This window comes from Pavona decussata, unplaced genomic scaffold, assembly GCF_977016875.1.
Source record: "Pavona decussata unplaced genomic scaffold, jaPavDecu1.1 SCAFFOLD_42, whole genome shotgun sequence".
NCBI classification, from domain to species: Eukaryota; Metazoa; Cnidaria; class Anthozoa; order Scleractinia; family Agariciidae; genus Pavona; species Pavona decussata.
In genome coordinates, this window is record NW_028145464.1 from 504293 (window position 1) to 527500 (window position 23208).

Genomic DNA, 23208 nt, shown 5'->3' on the forward strand with positions numbered 1-23208 from the left:
TCTATAATAAATAAATAAATAAATAAATAAGTAAATAAATAAATAAATAAATAGATCAATAAATAAATAAATAAATAAATAAATAAATAAAAAAATAAATAAATAAAACTTGAGCTTGATAAATTTGATTACATGACCGTAAGAGATACCGAATACAATGCCATGCGCCAAAACCATTGGTCTGAATTCCGCAAAAGTTAAAATGATTTTGTCTCCTCTATTTTCAACTGTCTTTTTATTATGATCATCATCATCAAAGTGAGAATACAAGTGACCATCCCAGTTGCAAGTATCAACAAATTTACAACGCAATATAACATTAGCGGTGAAGTTGTCAAGAATCTCGCAGTAACATTACAGATAATGTAATCTCTTCAACAAAGTGTAATAGACGCGAATTCACATTTTCGAGTCTTCCATACTCTACTCAAGTTATGAAGGGCTGAAACCAAATTAAAAGGATAGCAAAGAACTAATTGAATTCATCGATAGATCAGGTACGGTTGTTTGATAAGTGTGGTTTAAATGGTAGTCGGTTATCATAATCCCCAACGCTAACAGGAACATTTGAAATAAAGGACTCTGCGGAATAGGTTGAATGTCTCTTCGGCTATATTCTACTTTTTACATTAGATGGAGCCACGCCATGGGAAAAAAATCACTTGATCAAACTGAGTAAATAAGCTTGCTGAAGTGTTAATCTTCCACAATTCATCCTGCGTTTAGGATCCTTCCACCCAGCTGGTTATTTTCAGCTCTACAGCATCTTAATAACCTTATTAAACATAATCTGTTAGAAAAAAAATAATAAATCAGGTTTGCATGTTAAAAGAAACTATCAAATAGTAGCTTCCTATCAGTAGTGCTTAAAGATTTTTTTTAGAAGAACTTCAAAACTGGGTCCAACTTTTTGAAATTATATTAAAATGCCAGGGTTTTTTTGTATTTGAGTACCCTGCACATTATTCGCAACGAATTCATGGAAGTTGAAACTGCATCACGTGGTTGTTAGCATGTGGGGCGAAGTTACACAAAACTGTGGCCGTATTCACGAAAACCTTCTAAGATATATATCCTAAGAGATACGAAAAAAATTAAGACCTATGTAAAAGTTTACTAAGACGGTAAACCTTTTACATTCCACTATCATGTACAACTTCTCTGGCACACTCTGTTCGAATGATGGGAAAAAACGTACACAGCTATCGTAATTCAATTTTCAACGCCCACGATTTTCGTAGAAAGTGAGCCATGTATTAAAAATCCCACGAAACTTTATGCGTCGTGAGCGACCAGGTGTAGGTGTAATTTAAAGAAATCGTGTTCTAGGCTTGTCATATACAACAAGGGCGAGAACTCATTGATTCAATTTGTTTTCTAGTACATATCTTAAAAACTTAGCACATGTTATGTGTTGGAGAAGACTAAGACAATCTGAATTTTGGAGGTCTTCGTGAGTAATAGTTATCACCTAAGGTAAATCTTACGAGTACGTCATTACTTAGCATATTTTTGCGAATGCGGGCTCTAGTGTACTTCAAGGATGCAGTTTCGAATTTGTTCCATCATACCTTCTCTCTGATAGGATCCTTGCTTTTGTTTATCACGTTCGAAGGAGAGTTCAATTCGTTCTGGATATACATATCTAAACCTTTCCTCAGACTCGCCATTTCTTCTTTGGTTCCTGGATGGGCTGTTCCCTGCGCATAGAAAAGAAAAATATAAAGTAGCCTACAATTTAAAGTAAACGAAATTTACGCAAAAAGGTTATAACGGGACTTTTCTTAAGAATATGTATTGTTGTTGTTGTTGTTTTTTTTCGCGTTGAGGTAATTATGCATTGTTTTTTTTTTTTTTTACTGAATATGAAGCACTTTCTCTAAGTTGCTTATAGCATACACACCGCTGGGTGGTAAACTCCTCAACAATCTCTGTATTAACTCATAATCTATCATAATCAGAGCAGGTCATCCAATTTGTGATGCTGTATGCATTCGTGCAAACCTGGTTTTTGCTTGCGATACAAGAAAGAAAAAACATGCATGTTCTTGAAACGTTAAGGTCAAACCATTTGATCACCCTTAGCCGAGCTTTTCTGCTAGCATCCATAGCAAAACCAGGCTTGAGTTTGAAATGGCAGTAGTCTCTTTAGCAGTATTTAAGACATAGTCAGTCAAGAAAAGACTTTTTTTTAGTTTGAACATTTGATGGATAACGCAGAAAGTAACAAAAAAAACAACAACAAAAAAAACGTTTTAGTTAAAATGCATCCAAAGAGAATAATTGTGGTGTCTGGAGCATAAAGCAGTTAGTTCATTGCACTGTGAATTCTAAGGAAAATAAACCGACCTATAGAGACCAACCTAGCCTAGCCTCGAACAACTGATCATCCTATCTTCGAACGAATCGGCACATTAACTAGGTAACTTAACCATAACACCACAATGCTTCCTTAAATAAAGAATAATGAATTGATGAATCATTGCCTGCATTAGTCGCCCATATGCATCGCAATACCACTGTTAAAGACAATTATTAATAGCTTCTACAAGTCAAGAATATTTTACGTCTAATGTCATGTTCAGAAGATGGCCGTTCCAGCTCCAAGTCATAGCACGAGGCCTGGCTGTAATCCTGGCAGCTGACTGACCGTCGTCTTGTGGGCACTGGGTTGTTAACGTCGCGTGGTATTTTTCGTCTCTTCTTCTGTTCATATCCAAAGCTATTCCAGCGACGGAATTCTCTGCTAGTTTCTGTTAAAACAGTTACAACAAGAGAGGATGAAGGTAAGAGAGGTAATCCCCCATATAGGGCCTTTTCCCATCGTAATCCCGCTGAAGTTATTTTTAGGAGGTATCGATTTTCTCGCGGATAATGTTACCTCGCGCGTTACGTGTCTTTCACCGTTTTTAATTTTACAACGGCTAATCACAATCATACACTTCCATAAAAGAAATTGTTTCTCGTGTTACTTCCAACGAATCTCTAAGAAATACACGTGATTTGAAAGCTAATAGAATGTAGATTTGAATGTTTGAAGAGATTTTAAACTCACTGTGACAAAAATATCAAAATTTTCGTGCCGCTATTGTGATCTTTTTACTCGTCTGTTCAATCGCGGCTTTAATTCAAATATAATGTAACACTCTTGCATATAAAAGCCAAGATTTGTTTCTCGCCTTTTTTTCAAGAATCTCTTGGCTACATGCGTGATTAGAAAGCTAATGGAATGTAGATTTCAATGACCAGTGGGATAAAAATATCAAAATTCGTGCCGAGGTTGTGATGTTTATACTCGTCTGTTCAATCGCGGTTTTGACAGCTAAATGTAACACTCTTGCATGAAAAAAGATTTGTTTCTCGCGTTTCTTCCAACTAATCTCTTAACTAGATACGTGATTTAAAAGTAAATGGAACGTAGATTTCAATGACTGAAGGAAGTTTGTACTCACTGCGATAACAATATCAAAATTCGTGTCGGAGGTTGTGATGTTTATACTGGTTTGTTCAATCGCGGCTTTCAATGTTTCGACAGCTATTAAATGTAACACTCTTGCATGAAAAAAAGATTTGTTTCTCGCGTTTCTTCCAACGAATCTCTTAACTACATGCGTAATAAGAAAGCTAATGGAATGTAAATTTCAAAGACCAAAGGCATTTTGAACTCACTGAGATAAAAAAAAAATATCAAAATTCTTGCCGGGGGTTGTGATGTTTATACTCGTCTGTTTAATCGCGGCTTTCAATGTTTCGACGGCTAAATGTAACACTCTTGCATGAAAAAAGATTTGTTCTCGTGTTTCTTCCAACGAATCTCTTGACTACATACGTGATTAGAAAGTAAATAAAACGTAGATTTCAATGACTGTAGGGATTTTGTACGCACTGCGATAAAAATATCGAAATTCGTGCCTAGGTTGAGATGTTTGTATTTGTCTGTTCAATCACGGCTTTCAATTTTCCCCACCTAATTGTATTGAAATATTCTTGCATAATTTCCGCACAGCTTGGCTCTAAAACAAATCCTGCCGGAGGGATTCTTTTCCAATCTGCGTTGTCCAAATACAACCACTTTAAACTCGCATTCGTCCACAAAACTTATGCAGGCACCGCTTTCTGTATGCATGTTCCGCCATTGGGGATCAATTCGCAAAAAGACGCGTAGCATTGCGTGGGAATCGGCTCAGCTGTCAACGCGGGTAAAATTCAGGATATATGATTGGCTATCACCTAACCCTCTTGGGACACTGGATCTGGCGGAAGATCTAAAAATAACTTCAGAGGGATTACGATGGGAATAGGGCCTATATGGGGGATTACCTCTCTTACCTTCATCCTCTCTTGTTACAATTATTTGAGAGGTATGATAGGACGAGAATTGCAATTAATTTCCATATGAACTAGGTTATTGAAGTGATGCTAATCTGGAGGGGATGCTACTCTGAGAAGGTTAGCTGTTCATCTCTGGAAATCGGAAAGGTGGAAGAGTTTTTCATGCTACCGTCCTTTGATTAACGAACAGATAAGATACATTTAAACTGGGTCAATGGTTGCAGTTATCGTTCAGGATGACTTTAATATCAGGAAATTAAAGTAATGGAATAAAAAGAATGCCCGGAATATCGCGTTAAACACGATTGTCCCCCAACTCGTCTTGGGATGCATGTATATCGTATCACAATCGTTACAAGATTTATTCATAGCTTCCATGCTACATAGTTAGCTGTCAGTTTGGGACGTTCTATTGTGGATATATTTTGGCCATTTTGTGCTAAAGAAGAGTATCCATGCCAGCTCTCCCGCTTTGAATAAACCTTACCTTAAAATGAACAGGGAAAATATTTCATAGGTACAGCCGGGAACAGGAATATGACATGTTATATATTTTTGACTGAAAAACATCCACACTGAGGCTAGTACATCCTAATATGGACAGCACTCTTCCCTTCAAATTTTTAGCAGTACCAACCGAAGTTCTACTTATAAGTTTTTTTCTTTTTCTTCTTTTTTTCCTTTTTTTTTTTGGATTTTGCTAGAGCAATTCAAGTCACTTTTTAGACGTTTGTTTACACATTAACGGATTTAAACATATCAGACAGGATAACATCTTCGACTGCCAAGAATATTCATACTGTTACAAATGAAGAGGATAATCAGTGTGACTATTATGAGACGATAAGACAGCAAGTCTACAGACAAACACTCTATAATGAACTAGTCGGGCAGCTAATTGTTTTATATCGGCGGAACATAGATCTGTTTACGTTAAATAACAGTAATGCATTGGATTTGACCGCTTCTTGTATTGATGAATCAACACCACAGCACAAAGCTTTTTTCATCCTGTGGCGTGAGAAAAAAAAATCATGTTTCCATAGAACTCCCACCCCAAATTTTAACATGAGGCATGGCAAAACTTTCTAAATCGTTTTTTATTTCTATTAACAATCACATCAAGTAAACTGTCCAACATACTTTTTCTTCTGTATGGTAAAAACTGCGCCGAAAAGTTGAAGCAAAAGCAAAAAAAAACAAAAAAAAAAAAAGACACTACATGTGAAAATCAACATTTTCCCTTGACGTTTGAAAGTGTTTTTTTGTTCTAGTGTTATCGGAAAAAAATGTTAAATGATATGCTGCTGTACTTGATTCCATAACTAATGATCAGAGTTTGTCACGTGGTGATTCTAGATCTTTGCGGTTACTGACGCTTAAATTGAATGCCCAGGTCAAGGGACCAGCTTTAATGCGTTACCAACAAGTTGTGAAATCGTGCAAATATGGTCTAAGATTACCTCCATCTTCTTCCAATGCGTAGTTGATATAAGATGCCTTAGCTTTGGACGAATAAAGAGAGGAGTACAGTGATGTAATGCGTCCAATCTTCAGCACGACTGTTCCGAAAGTGCGCTACAAATTAAATGTGAGAAAAAGGAACTATACATTTAGGTCAATTCACAGTGTATATAATTGCGTTTATCTCAAATATTCGATATAAATTGATTCTCCGGTGGCCTATATTTCACGTGATTGGAGAGGGTCACGTGGCTGTCTTATTACAATTTCTTTGACACTGGATACTTGGTGACGACTCTTAGGGGAATAAATTACATTAAGTTTCAGATAAGTTGTTTTTTTTTTATTCCCATAAGCCAGTCTCGTAGCCAAGGTAGAATTTTAATATATCGAAATACGTCTATTACATAACTACGCCGTGGGTGTGTCCATCAAATTCTCTCCATCGGCTTATTCGATCCTTCAAGGAAAAGTTTTTTAAAAACTCTCTAATCTGGAATTTTGTTACTAAAAAGGGAAATAAATGTGTTCATGAATTGAATAACGAGGAAATGCAAAATAAAGTTATTATTTTTTTGAAGGTAAAAAGTTTTTGATTAAAAAGCGAACATCACTACAAACATAAAACAACAAGAATAAAACCTTTTCGTGTACAACCAAATAAACTAGTGTTCCGTCACTTCTATTTCGGCCGTTATAAGCCAGTAAATGTTTCCGCCACTCACTCTTAGGGCTTTACAGGCCTCTTCTTGACTACTTTTCTTGAGATTTACGCCATTAACTTCCAGTATTCTGTCTCCCTGGTGAATTGAGCCCTCCTTGTAGGCAATGCCGTCTTCCGACTAAAGATAGTAAGGTCAAATACAGGAACAAAAAAAATATCCAGTTGCGGAGTGTGAGAATTTTTTTTTGGTTTGTTTTGCTTTTTAATATTAATAACCGGAATCATGTTCAATATGTTAACTCCAGTACTTTAAAACTCGAACTCTGGAGGTGGGTGGGGAGGGGCGCGTTTCTCGAAAAACGGTAAGTCATTTTTTGCTAGCTTTCAATACTAAGTTGTAAAATCTTATAACTATATGAAAAGATTGACCAAGAAGCGTGTCTGTAATCACCGTGTAATCAGCGCAAAATCATTTAAAATATACATATCGGGCCCGGGAGGTTACTGGGACTTTCCAGAAACGGGCCCCGATTCAGTTTGTTAAGTATTGATTATGTCGTTGGTATAAGAAGCTGTTGAAACCATGACCAGTTTTCTCATTTTCCTCATCCGCACCCAGAACTCATGAGCCAGAAGTCGGGCTAAAAACATATTTTTCCCGCGAAAATCAACTCTTTTGTTATATTAACGAAAAAAAAAAAAAACCCTACAAATTAAAAACCCGTTCTATAAGGGGCAAAACCCTAGTAACGATTGGAACTCAACAAGTCACACGAAGGTCTAGACTTCGGCTTCTGGAAACATGTGTGTTTATTAAGGATGGGGAGAAAACATCTGATAAAATCGGTCACATTTTCCAATAATTTGACCAATAGAAATTGCCCGGTGCGAGACGCGTTACCATTTTCGCACAATCTTTCAAACCTCTGTTTGGCACGAGCCTAGACGTAAGCTTTATGAAAAACGAATCTTAACACTTCTCCACTTCTATGAATGTGGTTCTCTGCATTGATTTGAACGTAAAAACTGATAATCTCTCACAAAGAGTAAGAAGATCAGGGTATGAGATATTACTATGTCGTTCCAAAACCACCTATAAGGACTACTATGACTGTATGAGTTTTTCCAATAAAGAAAGAGTGCGCACTTGTGAACCAGTGTAATTTTTGCCGGAAAATGATGTACAATTCGCTTACTGATGCTAAGTCCTCGAAACGTAAGTGATGTCGTGTTTTTTTTGTTTTGTTTTTTGAATCACAAAAGAGCATACCTATCTTTATTCAAAACAACTGCGTCAAGCCCGTCGCTCACAAAGAGAAAAATTACACTCTATGGGATATATCTCTTGTAAGTACATCGCTAAAATCTTAATGTCAAATTTTGTATTCGTAGTCCTACATACGGATACAAGAATTTAAGGTATCTAAAGGTTTCCTTTGTCTCCAAAGAAGGCCACAGCAATTACAAACATTCAAACTGTACTCACCACGTAAGTGACAAACACTCCTCTCTTATCTCTAGGAAAGAGCGTGAAACAGTGTGTTTTAATTAAATGGAATATACAGGCAACACTCCTAAGGGAAATGAGGCATTTAATATACCTTAGTGTAAGACAAAGAATTAAGCCCACGAGTTCTACACTGGTCAGATGCTTGAACCATTTCTCCTTTTCTGTCAGTTCTTCAATGGCTTCTGAATACTACCTCTTTCTTAATACCTATTATTTATGTAGCTGTTCCTTTTTCGTCACACAGATCATTGTTGATTCTACAAAGATATACGACGCGTATCACATTAAAAAAAAAAAAATACTAAATAAACCTTAGTGGCTAGACAGGTTTTACGAAATTTTAGAACTTAGATCCCAGTGAGGATACTGATTTTTGTCTTTGCTTAAAGCAAAGAAAAAAAATGGCCTGAAAACGGAAGGTCGTTGATTCAATTCCCCTCTGGGCTAATCACAGACATGCTCACTATTCTAAAATCTCGTAACTGGACACTCAGTCCTCTACCGAAATTCCCACTGACTGATATAAAATCTGATGTGCGTCACTATTCATTCAGTGGCTAGTATTGTAGCTAAGTGATCTGGATAATACAAAGACGACAAATAGTAAATGTCCCTAACTGATTGTCTTAGCGGTCATAGAATATTGGCCGTTATACCACGCGCAAGAAACAACGCCCATTAAATTGTCTTGGTGTCGTCACGCAGAAGGAAATCAGCAAGATTTGACAATATCCTTCGTTGTTTTAATAAAACAATGATTCCACTCAGTCGTGTTTTATTATAGCCAACTGAGCGCCCCATGGCCTGTTAGATTTTCCGAGTTGCCATACAATCTTTTTTTTCTATCTTGTAATTAGGATAATAAATGCCATATCATTTTATGTTATAGACCATTGTTATTTAGTTACATCAAAGACGTACTTCCTTGCAAGAATGCTGAGTCCTATATAGTCAGTTATGGACTTCGCTAATTTTACTTCAAAGATTGTAGATGGCTCTGCATGAAACAACCAATGAAAAAAAAGTAGAGAAAAAGAAAAGAAAAATCATATATATTGGATTTAACGAATGTACTATCGGTGGATGGGGACATAAAGTGAGTCGGTGAGTTGCTTAACCGGCCAACCAGCCATTTCGATCCTCTTCCTGGTTATATGCGAGCAAGGGAGGATGATGCTAGTCAGTTATCAACAACTGGTGAGCCATAAAGCCGCCAAGTCAACCAGTCAGTCAGCCAGTCAAATATTTAGTGAGCCAGTCAGTCGATCAGTCAGTTAGTCAGTCCGCCAACTTATCAGGCTATTTTTCATAGCCTCACGGGTATTTCAGACTGATGCTTTGTTTCATCAATGCATGGTATTTATGTTATGACAACTGCGATTAACTTATTCGAGATTACCATGAATAGTAAGGAGAGAATAGAAAGCCTGTGATGGCCTCGTTTTAATTTTTTCGGGGTGGGGGTAGGGGTAGGTGAGAAGATGAGGCTGGAGGAAGGAGGGAAACAATGAAGTTAGCCAGCTGCTTACAAAATTTAAACTAAACACGGGAAGTATTAGCCAGGAGACCAGATTAGAATATTTAATCCTCCTTTTAATTACCCTCAACTGAAGTGAAAATCTGCTCAGGATCCTCTCGTAGAATTGTAATTTTGACAGGAGATTAAGCCAATCTCAGGGCTGATACGGCGTTCTTATGGTTCATTCCTCGCACATTCTCGCCGTTAACCTGGAGAAAGGCATGAGCTTATTAGTGTGTGGCATTCCTAAGTACTTAAAGACAACGTATAGGGAAGCGCATTTACTTAATGCGGAATTACTGCCATGTGCAGGGCGTGACTAAACTTTCCGTTAATTTGAAAGACATTAATGTAGCTACCTACTCCAAATAATGCCTTATTGTAAAGCCACTCTTTTCGTATGTTTCTTTGCGGTGGGGATTGTTATGATCAATTAAAAGGGTTCCAATGCAATATTTTACAATTTGGTTTTAAAGTGGGCATAAGAAGAAACCATTTCTTTCCACTGATATACATTGATAATGCTTAAAAGACAGAATAACAGCATGTTAAATCGTTAAGCAGTTTGTCAAAAGCGTAGTCACCAAGCCCTTACTCTTTCGACCAAAAAAAAAAATAAAAATAAGGTTTTTGGAATTTCAAAGGTTTGCAAGTTGAATTGATGCTGCAAATGTGTGATAGCTACGTCTGGTATTTTTCTTTCGTAAATGTGCAATGGATGTTCCAAATTATAGACCCATGTCGTTATTGTTTTACTTTGAGAGAAGTAGACCCATAAAGAGGTTTCTGCTCTAATTGTTGCCTTGAAGGTACGTCGTTGCATTATTACCATAACAATCTGGTCTCCAACGGCCATTCTTCCATCCTTAGCGGCCGCACCTCCAGGATCAATGGCGTTCACGACAATTCCTCCCTTCAAAAGAATTCATTACCATACATTTTCAGATTCAAAATGTAGCAGTCGAATAAAATAAGCCACAATAAAGCTAATCAGCTACAATAATTTTTATAATGTATTTCCTATGCACTTCAGTTAATCAAAAGCCAAGTCTAAATATGCTTTTAGACAAATAACAATGTTTGGTGATCGAGAAAAATAGCAGCATAAACGTTCTATTCAGAAGAAAGGGAGTGGAAGACGTGATCTTTTGACAACCTCTTTAGGGCCTTTTTATTAATTGAACAGACGCATTGCTACAATCCAAAACTTAAAGATGACTGTGACCGTGCACGGAAAAACGTACCTTAACGCTTATCCGTTAAACGGTCGCTAACGGACGGATAGATAGCGGATAGTTAACGGCCTGCACAGCATTCTAACGTTTTATCCTAACGTTCTAACGGTTATCTAATTGTGTCTAACGGATGATCAACGCGTGCTAACGCTTTGTTCTAACGTTCTAACGGCTAACTAAGTATTCCTAACGGATGAAGAAAATGTTCTAACGGTTGCCCAATTTGTTCTAACGGATGACTGGAGCCGTTTAACGGTTGTCTAACGGTTTACAACTAACGACTTTTAACGAACGAATATCTTAGCTTTCAGTCCGATGCTATGAACACATAACCAGGCCAAACCATTAGTTGTCTTACACTCACGTTTTTAAAAAAAGAATCGCAAAGTGCCGATTTCGTCAGTCGTCAATGAGACAAACATAATTATACTTATTTCCACCGAAAGCAAAATTCAGTGATATAAACTATTACTTCCTCATCGAGATAAACAAACGCAGGATTCAAGTCCTTCGATGATGATTATCGTGTGAGATGAGAAGTTAGTCTGAGGCTAACGTCGCTAAACGAGCGTGTAAACAATTTCACTTGCCAGTCGGGGTGAAGATTTTTTATTGTTTACTCGTATGGTTTTGTCGGATATACTTTGTCTTATTTTACACAATGACTTTGTCTTGAGTTTTTTTTTTTTTTTTTTTTTTTTTTTTTTTTTTTTTTTTTTTTTTTTAAAGAAACTGTTTAATCCAGCTGTGGATTCGCGAAAGATCACGCTTTCAATTTCTTGACAGAAGCGAAAAGCGGTACCTTTGGATTCCCGAGTCGTCTCGAATGGACGGGCGATTTGTTGGCGCTGGTTTCAACAGATAAAATTGTTTTTGTCACATACATGTTATTTAAAATTGGTTTCTCCTTGTTCAGAATCAGAGACATGGAATACTAAATTGCGAGCGAAGACTCTTGCAACTAATTACATGACTAAAATTAAATGGAAATTGATGTAAATGCTAACAGTTGGTGAATAAAACAAACAACTAATTACCATTATTAAAGCAAAAACAACCTTAGATTAAAAACGATAAAATAAGTTAAGAAGCTACTAAGAACAGTATTTGAAAATAGACTGATGCCACCATTAACTTACATAAACAATCCTTTGTCTTTACTGATAGTAAGGAAATTCTTGGTCACTTACCCTGGCGATAATAATTTCAAGTTCTTGAGTGCTTCCTACTTAAGTTTTAGTAGAAACAGGCATGTTTTTTTTTTTTAAGATTTCAAACTATTTTAATTTCCCATAATAATAGTTATAATTTTATTATGACCTGTTTCCTGAGACATCGGAAAAATGCTGGAGGGAAATAATTTTCTTCCCAAGCATCTGATGATGGATATATCTAAGACATTGTTAATTTATATTCCAGAGAGAGGCAAACACTTAGCTAGGTTATCGAGTAGCAAGTAACATAAACCATCATTACCCATGGCAAATTACTTCCCTCGCGATTGCTTGCCTCCCTTCGGAGTCCCCTTCTACTTCACCAAATAATTAAGAGTTTAAACATTTTGATATTGTTCTCACCAAGAAGGTATCAGATCCACCTACAACACCCAGACCAAGTCCTGCAGCTTCCTTTTCAATAGTGATGGTAGTCTCTGTGAATTCTTTACTTTCTATACGGCGAAAGTAATGAGACATACGTCGGCATAAATCAATTGCAATAGCACTTGAAAGGCCAAAAAATTTGTCTTGTCTTCTCATCCATCAGACATCGTCTTTAAAGGAATTTGTTACAGTTTACTACTTAATCTCAGGAAGACAAAATTTTTAAAATTGTCTTAATCTCATAAAAAAAAAAACATGTTTTTTAACTATCTCAACATCCGACCTTACTTTTTCCTAAGTAAACTTTTAATTAGGTGTGCCATCTTCGGCTTTAATTATTGACTAAACGAGATCAATTTTGCTACGCAGTTTAGTGCACTTGGTTAGATTTAGTTTCTAGAATACAGTAGTTATTAGACGACTTATAAAGACGAATAATAAGTTTTCAAAGAACATGAAGTTCGGGACTGTATCGACTGCAAGAAATCATATAACTTTATGGTCTGAAGATAACGTCCGTACGGACTATATTAAAAGAAATACTATTAGAGATTATAATATAATATGTGCACTTAACCTTGTGGAATTTTGGGCATTATGATGGCGAACACTCTATTAATGAATCAGATCTTTGATGGTGTAGAGTAATTTAATCAACCTTCTAGTTGTTGCGTTTGCTATATTATGTACTTGTAGCTACAGTATGTATAAGGCTTTTTAAAACGCATACCTTTAGTCGATGGCATTATGGGCTCAGGAGGTATTGGAATTTTATCAGCACAGAATTTCAACATAAGTCCTCCAGGGCATTACTTTTGTTGCTTGAGGCAAATAGCTTTTCTAGCTAAAACCGCGGTTAATGTTAATTACGTGTTCGTTAACAAGTTAATCGCCTTTGTTTGATGCTACCTGATGTGGAAGTTCGAAATTGTAGTCTTGTCTACAAAGGAATGTATAGCGTTGGCATCTCGTTCCAATTTGTTTGGACAACTTCAATAACTTTGTTAATCTAATTATAGTTTGCAGCCTATAGAGCTCAAACGCTTTGACCTGTCTCCATTTGCAGATGAAATGAAAGGGTTTTTTTTTTCGACTTATGCAGGTGGAAAGCGTGTTAGTTCCTTGCAATGGTAATAATTCTTATCAAGGGGCTGGGTGGGGGCAAACAATAATTTAAGATATCCATCAGAACAAGTTGTAGGCTGGCTGTAGTGCTCGACGAGACTAGCCATGCTAAGCAACCAAGGGATTCAAAGCAATTGACTTTGAGAGGTGATCTGCTTGAAACTTAAATAAAACGCAAAGTCGATTGCTCTCTGTATTTCGAAATCCAGTCTCCAGACTGAGATGCCTGACACTATCGTTTTAGTCCTGCTCTGGTATCGGCTCATAAGAAACTTGTGAGATTGCTCGCTCAGGAGGATTGCTTAAATTAATATTTAAAATGGCAGACAATTTTAACTGAGGAATGTGAACGCTTAACCTAAATTTAACACTTTCTGGTCCTTTTCTGCTACATAAAATGACCAAATTCCGAAATTGTTCTATTTCTTTTCGAACACGGTGTACTAACTTTAAAACAGCTGTGTTTAAAAGAACTTTGTATGTCAATTGATCTGAAACCGGTAGACGAACACAAAAAAAGGACGACAAACTACTACAAACAAACAAACAATGATAGCAATTTAAACTATCCAGCTAACCGGCAAAAGGACTGTAACTGCAACTTTGCTGTTTGTCGACGTATTTCAGAAAACACAATTTTAAAGTTGTTGTTATAGCAGCAAATGAAGTCCTTTAAACGTTTATAGACAACTATGTGCATAAAGGTGTTCTAATTCCACAAAGGATTCTTAAATAAATAATTTTTTCCCTAGTTGTTTGTTGATGATCGCGCGGAATAACTTGGATTTTGACGTCAACTTATAATTAGCGCTTGTGATTTTCACGCGCCTTCAGGTAGGGATGATACCATAGGCACTAAATTCTGGCCACAAACCTGTACAAAGTGGAACGCCGCAGACCGCTCTACAGTGTTTCTAACAGCGCTAAATAAATTTGCTATTATGTTTCTTACGTATTGACTATTTCTGAAAGTGTTTCCTCTTAAGCCCAAGCCTAGAATTTGTTCGGAAGATTCCCATTAAAACTAATGCCGAACCCAACATCTTTCTCGAGTGGCCGAGTTTGAAGCAGCTTGCGTTATCACCATAAATCAGTCAATTTCCACTCCTTCTCCTGTCTACGACCACACCACCCAGAGAAAACATCTCTTCTGGTCCAGTTAGTTAACTTTCAATGTGAATGTAGTGTCTTTTCGGGAAATAGTTGCTCACTAGAAGTAGAGTATTGGGGAAAAATGATATCGTAATCAAGGAATAGGAGATATCTTTCAAATAATTATCTGAATTGATTTTCAAGACCATGTATATTTACTGAGCCTGAGGCGAATAATTGTTAAATATCACAGTCTACCTAGGCCTCGCTACAGCGTATACCCAGACCAACCTTGCACTAACCCGTGTTCTAACCAGAGTCCGTGCGCCCATGGAGGCACCTGCACTGAGCTATGCGACAACGTTTAAATGCACGTGCACGGCTGGGTACTTCGACTTACGACGTTTTGGCTTTTTTTCCTGATATCTTCTGCAGTCTCGTTGTCCTTGAGTTGCTGTTTCGATGCTGATTCAGCTTTTGCTTGTATGGTATCTTCTCTCTCCACTAACTCCTTGATCAGTGATTCCTTCTCCTTTAACTCTTCCACAGAAATCCCATTTGCCTTCTCTTCTTCGCTCATTTTTTTGCTGAACCTTTTTTTTCGGAGAAGGTTCCACGGCTCTCGTAGAGCTTTTTTTTATCCTTCAGTTGGAATTTTGGAGAGTGTATTTCATTCAGGCTGTCGACTATTGCTTCCCAAGCCAGTCCACGAGCGGGACTTCCTTTCTTTGTTCCAAAACCATTGCTTGCTATCATTTCTCTCACAAAAAGCACATTATGTTCTTCGCTCCACTCCATCGGCCTAGAGTGAAACAACGGGAAACGAGAGGTAAACCATAATTTTGATAAGAATGAAGAATCAAAGCAGCTAAAACCTCGGCCAAGTAGCTTAATTTACTCACTCGGATTTTTGCACTAGATCATCAGATGCTGCCATATTCAGTCTGAGTCTACATGTGTCCTTTTAAAATACGATGAATAAAATACGTTTTATACCAGAAGCTATTCAATTAAATTACGAGAAGATATTTACTCTTAAGTTGCGATAACTAAAAGGCAAGGAAAAAAAAAGGAGTATAAGCGGACAAAAGACTCGTATCTACTCACGTTTTCTACACACCTGAAAACAACACTTTTGAGGTCGGCGCCGAGCCTAGACGACTTCGCCCCAAATGTAGGACCTCGAAATAAAACTTCAATTCCTCGCGCCGTCGCCCCTCCTAAAAAAGTCTCTTTGCTACAGGTCCCTAATGAAATAAACACTGACGCGACACCGACAGCGTTCAAGATATCGCTTACAACAACAACAACAACAATACTTTATTTCATCCCATTATTATTACAACAGAAAATAAAAATATATGCATACAATAGATAATAGAGGTGCTGGCTGCCCGAAATAACCTAAAAGTTAAAAATACCAGGCAGCCAGCTGTAAGAAAAGATATTTAAATGTTAAGGTCAGGGACACAAGAACAAAGTAACCTACATAAATACACACAAAAATAAAGTTAAACAGAGTTAAGTAAAGTAGCAGTGCTTACTGCACTGTCTTTGATTCCTTTTCCGAATGCCCTATGAAATCATTATAAAAGTAATACAGTTGATGTTCTTGGACGTAAATATTTTTGACCCTTCTCAAAACTCATGTTAAAAACGACCCTGGCATGGGTATCGGTTGGGTCAAAAATATATTTACGCCCGCGAACATCAACTCTATTGCTGGAAGTCGACGCCAAGCACTAAAGCGAGGTAAAACAGGCAAAACTAAAACATTCGTAATCTTTACTAATGTGTAATAATTGTCGAAGGAGCTCACAGATTTTTGCAATATTACAATAGCTTTCCAGCTGCCGCTAATTAAAAGGGCGGTACATGCAGTCTTGCATGGCGTCACTTCATATTGTGAATTTGTGGGTCTGTAGATCTGATACACCTCTGTTTGCACAAATCCTAATTTGTATAGATATGGCGTCATAGTTCCATGCAGGCTAAAATTATTTGTGTGTTCCCTTGTCAACGAGGATAAGAAAAGTGAGCAAAATGTAGTGACGTTGACACGTGTACACTGACAGGCAGGATTAATCAATTAGTGTCGTGAGGATCGATTCCCCGGGTTCCAAATTATGGCGTTATGGTAATTAGCACGGAGACAAGCCATGGAATTTTCAATTTTTGCCGGGATTACATTCATCAGCCGACCTATCGATTTTCCTATCTGGACGTACGAAGTTAACACATGTGTTAGCATTGTAAAGACAAGGCGTTAAGAAGAATTCGAGATTTTAATAGTTAAAACAAACTCAAATGATAATGATGTTTATTCAACTCCTTTCCCTCACTTTTGCCTTTGCAGCTCAATCCGCGTGGACACTCACACTTCCAGATTCCAGCAATGTTCTTGCATGGCTTCATTTTCTTACACTCAACCATGTCTGGAAAGCAAGCAAACGCTGCCTCATGATGCATTCATCGGAATTTTGGAGTACATTTTTAGTCATTTTATTACCATTTAACAAATACGAGCTGTCTTGACCCATTTAATAATATATTAAAGAGTGCAACGAAATTTTATAACATTACCGTGTAAGAAGTTCGGAATTCACCATCATCTCATGGAGAGTCAATGCCTCCTGGGCAGGTTGACTCAAACCGTAAAATTTAACCTTAATGCGATGCTTCGTCCAAGTGCACAGAATTCGATTTGAGTTTGGTTCAAATTAGCAGTGCAATTGTTTACATCTCTTTCGCATCCGTAGAACCAAAAGTGTATAACAGGCACATCTCTTAATTCAGCACTGAAGTAAGTATCGTAGTTGACTAACCGAGGAGTTGCCTGTTGCGCTCTTGCCTACATGAGTTAAGTAGTAATTTCTATAAATTCCTTCTCTGCGAAAACCAAACATTCTAACATAGACTAAATCAAAGGCTGCTTTGCAAAAACAACTATCTGTTCCGAAAAAAAAAAAAAACACACAATGCATTGAAACACAGTGGATAGAGACTGCCAAATTTCTTCCTTACGAGAAACGACCCACCGCTAACAGAATCGCTTGTCGTAGTATGCCTTTGCGCACGTGTTTGACCAGCTTTTATAGCTGAGTCACGTGACACCATGAGGGCATGGACTCTGGTTACAGGACTGATTACTGTGCTTGGTCTGGGCATGCGCTATAGGTGTTTGCATTGCCGCCATTTAGGTGTAAAAAAGAAAAGTAGTTTCCATAAAAAAATGAAAGTTGACCCTGAGAGGAGAAAAATCTTATTGTTTTTGTACACCAACATGGCGGCCATGACGTCTCATTCAAAACATGAATACCAAGAAAGTTAGCACAAGGGGGAAATAAAAAAAAAAAGCAGTATTCTGAGACATAATGATAGAATACATACTGTATCGAACTGCAAGTTGGATAAGCTTTCCCATCTTCACGTTTTAGGAATAAGAGTCTAGTTACCACCGGTGCTTAAATCCTGTTTCTTTAGTAGAGTAACATTCTCCTGATGCCTGCTGGCCAAAGAAAGATCATCTCTAGCACCATTTACATATTGATTCTCTGGAGTAAGTTATTCTGTCTAAAAACACTATAATATGCTAAAATCAACCTCGAATCACCTACCCTCACTACTTCTTTTTCGTTTTCATCCCTTGGGGCCTTCTGGGCTGGCTGTAAGGAATTAATTTAATGTTCTATGTAAAACGGACTCTCAGTTTAAGTATCATTTGTATAAAAGCTTTAGTCTTACTTTTAATCTTTACGTATAGAAATAGTAATTTTAGCATAGAAGTAGTAGTTTTAGTCTTTGTAAAGTCCTAAGGAGTTTATCGTGTATAAATAAATTCGTTCGTTCGTTCGTTTGTTCGTTTCGTGCGTCCGTTCGTTCGTTCGTTCTTTCTTTTTTTCACTTATTCATTCGTTCCAAACTAGAAATCTTTGTATTATAACCATTTTTATTCCCTAGCAGTTAATTTTTAGTTTGGCTGAATAGTTTGTCGACTTTTCCGCCGTTCGTTGGAGATTCTGTATTCCAATTGATGGTAACCTTGTTTACAATCGGCTTATTTCCGCCTTCATTTTTTTACTTCTTTTTAATGCACGGTCAGTCATCTATAAACATACATCTTCAACGGTTTTTAATAGGCGCCAGTTTGTAATGAGGGGTAGCCAATCGAAGTCAATAAAGGGAATCATGCAAGATTCAGGTGCAGCAATAATCATTTTCCCGTTTAAGGAGCGTTGGTGTTTCGGTTTGTTAATCATAAGCGAGTTGTTAGTGACTGGAAAAATACATTTTCTACTTTGACTGCTTTGACGCTATAACAAACGGCTCCCATTTTACGAAAAGGTACATTTTGAAACTATTGATGGCCGAGGTTTGGTAACGAATTGATGGTGCCTGATAACAACTAAAAGGTCTGTGAAATTTATTCTTCTAAAATTCGTGGAAGTGTAAGAGACAGTAAAAGTGCCTATTTGATGATTTCTCCGTAAACCTAAACCATTGTGGAAGTATCTACGACTGCAGGAGAAGGCACACTTTGATAAGAGTTATATATGCGTGATGCATGGAAACGTTTAAGGACGGTGCCTACTATTGTTACTGCGCATACGTTCTGCGCATCTCAAGATACTCGGGTTTTCTATGGGTGGTGCCTGCTAATACAGGAATATTTTTGCGCGGTTTAAAACTATGCGGAGAAAGCAGAACTTAGCAAACGCGTTTGCTATCTCGAAAAAAAAAAATCATGGGTAACCATGCATTTTTCAGAGACAATTAAGCTTCAATTTAGGAAAAAAATCCCATACATTGCTTCATATTTTGGGGAGATATTAGAGAGATTATTAGAGAGATTATTAGAGATATTATTGCTTAATTATCTCTGAAAAATGCGTGGCTACCCCCAATCTTCGTTTTGGACTCCAATAGGCCTTCCTAAGATCTGCTTTTCCCGCATAGTCATAAACTGCACAAATATACTTCAATATTAGTAGGCACCGTCAAAATATCTTGTTTCCAATGTCACCAGGAGGGGTCATTTTTCATTATCAACGTATTGGAATTTTTAAAATAAAAGCAATGAGTTATTAAACTAAAATGATTGAAAACTTTTCTTAAAGACGACAATTTCTGAGCAAAATTTCTTGCAACATTAAAAGAAAAGAAACGCAATACTACAGAAGCTAAAAGCAATTTGAACTGAATAAAACGTGTTAACATTAACATTAACATGTAAGCTGGTATTGCATGGGAGGGAGAGGGGTTGGGAGATGGACTGAAGCAGTGTAAAGATGGTCTTGGAATTCAGGCCTACAAAACTCCCACTCACATGTTTGACGCATTCTCGGTTTTAAGAAGAGCTAGCCTTTTTCAACTGTGAACTCATTAACAATTCTAATATAAAATCTCTAAATTATTAACCATAAATAATAATCATGTTGTCTTAAACACGACATTCCCTGAAGAAAATTTGCTAGCAATTATGAACCGTAAAGGAGCCGCAAGGTGAGCTTAATTGAAAGGAAGAACGGGGTGTACGAATTATTTGTATTTGTCAGTTAAAAAGTGTGAGTGGTCCGTGGTCAAAATCATGAGCAAACTGAGTATTATTTGCGTAAATACCGTACTTTGAAATACTTTGAAACATACTCTGGCTGGCTTGAAGCTCCAGCCTAATTCAACCAATTCCGGGGTTTTTCATGACAACTTCAATGCTTTAAATATATTAAGATGAATTTAAGCAACTTTACCAAATGAATGTTATATTGTGTACGATTTTTATTGCAAAAAATTATCAGTACTTTTTTCGACAGATTTTAGGGAAGTATAATTGTCGGAAAAGAATAGAAAAAGGTTAAAATAGAATAATTTCCCGTCGATTTTGTATTTTGCATATTAAGGATATCCTCACCTATCGTGACCAAATGTGAAACGGATCAACGTCCTTCTTAGTCGGGCACAGAACCCCTTGATAACTTTTTTTTTTCAATTGCAACAAGTGTGGGTCTTGGAAAAACTCATATGATTAAAATGTTGTAAGATACAAATATTACTCGCTCATTATTCTCGGAAGAAGCCAAATAAACTAAATACAAGCAATCATGCAACATTCAGGTGTACTCTTTATATATTTCTCAGTAAAACGATGGCGAGTTTTTTCGCTATCTTTACCATCAGCGAGCTGTTAGCTACGGGTAGCACTGTTTTTTTGCCTGGTTAGAAAACTTCATCTCAAAAATCAATCGACCACTGAGTAAAAGGAACAAACATCGGGCTTCTAATAACAACCCAATTGTATGAAATAGAGTTTCCTAACTTAAAATTTATTACCACCCTAACATGAAATCTTCTCATCGCGTAAGATATCTATCGTGAAAAAGTTGTCTGCACGAATATGCCCGTACCAAATACTAGCTACGGGTAAATATCATACCGGAATTCGGCTTATTTAAGGAGACAAAAAAACGTTGTCCATTTTGCCGAAAGGTACGTCTTAAATAGTCGAATGCGAATTTACATAATAAATTTGAGTTTATGAATGTTTGACATATACAAGGTATAAATTTCTGGATACTATAACACAATTATTTATCGTTTATGATTTCCATGGCAAAAAAGATAGTATTTTTTCCCATTTTGTACAATAATATGTCTGCACACATTAGAGAATAAGTTCGGGGGGGAGGGGGGAGGGGGAGGGGAGGAGAAGCATATATTTTAGCGATCTTGAGTAAAATAATGATTCATTTTACTTCTCTCCTGTCACGCGCGAAACCCTTTGATAACTTGTTTTTAATTCCAGATGAGATGTCTTAAACTTTCGATTCATGAGCGACAGGATTTTCAATTATAAAATATTAAAAATTATATATTACTGAGAGACTAGTTAAACTAACAAAAATTGAAACATGTAAGGCGCAGATGCACACTTTATTTATCAGTAAGGGAGGCCTGAGTTTGTCCGTTTCTCAGCCATAAGCGAAAAGTTATCTACGGATAAAGAATATACTGCACTTTGGCTGGTTTGAAACTTCCAGAAAAAAAAAAACATTCTCCGTTTAGGAAAAAGGTACGTTTTGAGACTACCAAAATCGAATTTAAACAATGTATGGCGGGTTTGTAATAACAACCAAAATGTTTGAAGATATACTTAGTTAAAATTCATGGCTACTCTACAAAAATATTATTCAATTGTTTAAGGCTTTTTCTTTTACTCTCATACCGCTTTATTTTATTTTGCAGTTGTATCAAAATATGCCTGTAAGCAAGAAAAAGCAAAATATCCAGCACGAATAATTTCACGTGCGTTTGCTTTCATTTACGTATTGGGAATATCATCTGACATTTTTTTTTTTTTTATCCAAATTTAAAACTCAGAAGTTATTTAGAAGAGAACATCATTGTTACGTTCAATATATGTGTTTAGCTTAACGATAACAGATAGTCAAATGTTTTCACCTGCTCTACCAAAAACTAAACGTATTTGTTAATATCGACTGACCTTAGGAAACAGCTCATTTAAACAGTCTGAGGGAATTTAATATGCGCTTTAAGTCAAATCATTATTCGTGTTATGAACGGAAACCTTTATTGAGATCACTTTTTCTTTTATTTTTATCCTAGTAGGGGCCCTTTTTATTTATATACGTATTAAGAACGATAATATGAAAACGCTGGGTTATCAGTTTAACTTGTATGGTTGAAATTTTGCTTAAAACAAGATGATTAGTTAGGAACATTTCTTACGATGAAAGAAGCAATATTCATGGCTGAATTTTTGAGTAAAATTAATTGTTTACCATTAGTAGATGGTTAGCTAACTGTAAACATTATACTTTACTCTGAGTGCTGCTTTGAAGGCGAAAATTTCAAGTCGGTTCAGATCGGCCAAGACATTCAAAAACGACAAAAACATGAATTGATTTTCATTTCCGGTTAAAATCAAGCGGAAATGGAAATCATTCCATTACCGGAAAACAAAGGGCTGACGACTTTGTCCTTTGTAAGTGTTATAAAAACTTATTAATAATTCAAAAGCCCATTGACCTATCAAATGGTCAATAAAACATCACTTGCAGTGGTTTTAAAACCCGATAATACCTACTCCTTATTGGTATGCGGTGTTTAATGTTTTTTCTCGTCTTTTAATTTTCAACGTTCACGAAAGCATCATTGTTCTTAACTCTCTTGACACACGCTTATCCAGGAATGTTTTTTTAAAAAGACCTCGCTCCCACTTTACTGTCCAAAATGGAAGAGAAAGACGTAGAAATAATACAGTGACACTGTTTATATAGTTTTGTATGTGCGTAACAGACATCAGTTCATTTCTGTTGTTACGTTTTAAGAGCGAATGCACAGAAAAATCGAGCAAAATCGCCAAACTGCGGCCACAGTTCAAAACCTAACCCACCGTCATTTTCGGTTTATAGTAAGGTTTTAATGAGTTTATAACACTGCTGGTGTTTTAATTTCAAAATGCGGCCGAGTTTGGGAAATATTTGAAATTTTCGATTTCAACGGTCCGCGGGCCTAACATTAGACGCCGAACATGGCAAAATAGCAAGGTGACAGAATTGAGCTGGCTTTCATAAACGACCGAATATATTGGCAATCTTACACTCAAATTTCACAGAACAGATATCTAGCAACTTCAAAACGGCACATTT

The 23208-nt window shown here is 36.7% G+C and overlaps 1 protein-coding gene and 2 pseudogenes across 3 annotated transcripts in view; 1 reads left to right on the top strand and 2 right to left on the bottom strand.

Annotated features, from left to right (window-relative positions):
• On the bottom strand, positions 1-13258 carry LOC146482835 (multiple PDZ domain protein-like; annotated as a pseudogene). Its single transcript, XR_014864030.1, has 11 exons — positions 13056-13258; positions 12302-12393; positions 10319-10402; positions 9572-9698; positions 8892-8967; positions 7947-7977; positions 6522-6638; positions 5796-5910; positions 2568-2753; positions 1572-1700; positions 1-790 (listed from the first exon to the last, which is right to left on the bottom strand). The product of XR_014864030.1 is annotated as a multiple PDZ domain protein-like (transcript).
• A 949-nt stretch (positions 13259-14207) lies between these two features.
• The window catches only part of LOC146482836 (uncharacterized), a 66519-nt gene continuing 57518 nt past the window's right edge, over positions 14208-23208 (top strand). Inside the window, exon 1 of the mRNA XM_085106691.1 lies at positions 14208-14284. The gene's annotated coding sequence lies outside the window, so the exon portion shown is untranslated. The remainder of the gene's footprint in view (positions 14285-23208) is intronic.
• Positions 14907-15744, bottom strand: LOC146482837 (uncharacterized; annotated as a pseudogene). Its single transcript, XR_014864035.1, has 2 exons — positions 15445-15744; positions 14907-15344 (listed from the first exon to the last, which is right to left on the bottom strand). The product of XR_014864035.1 is annotated as an uncharacterized LOC146482837 (transcript).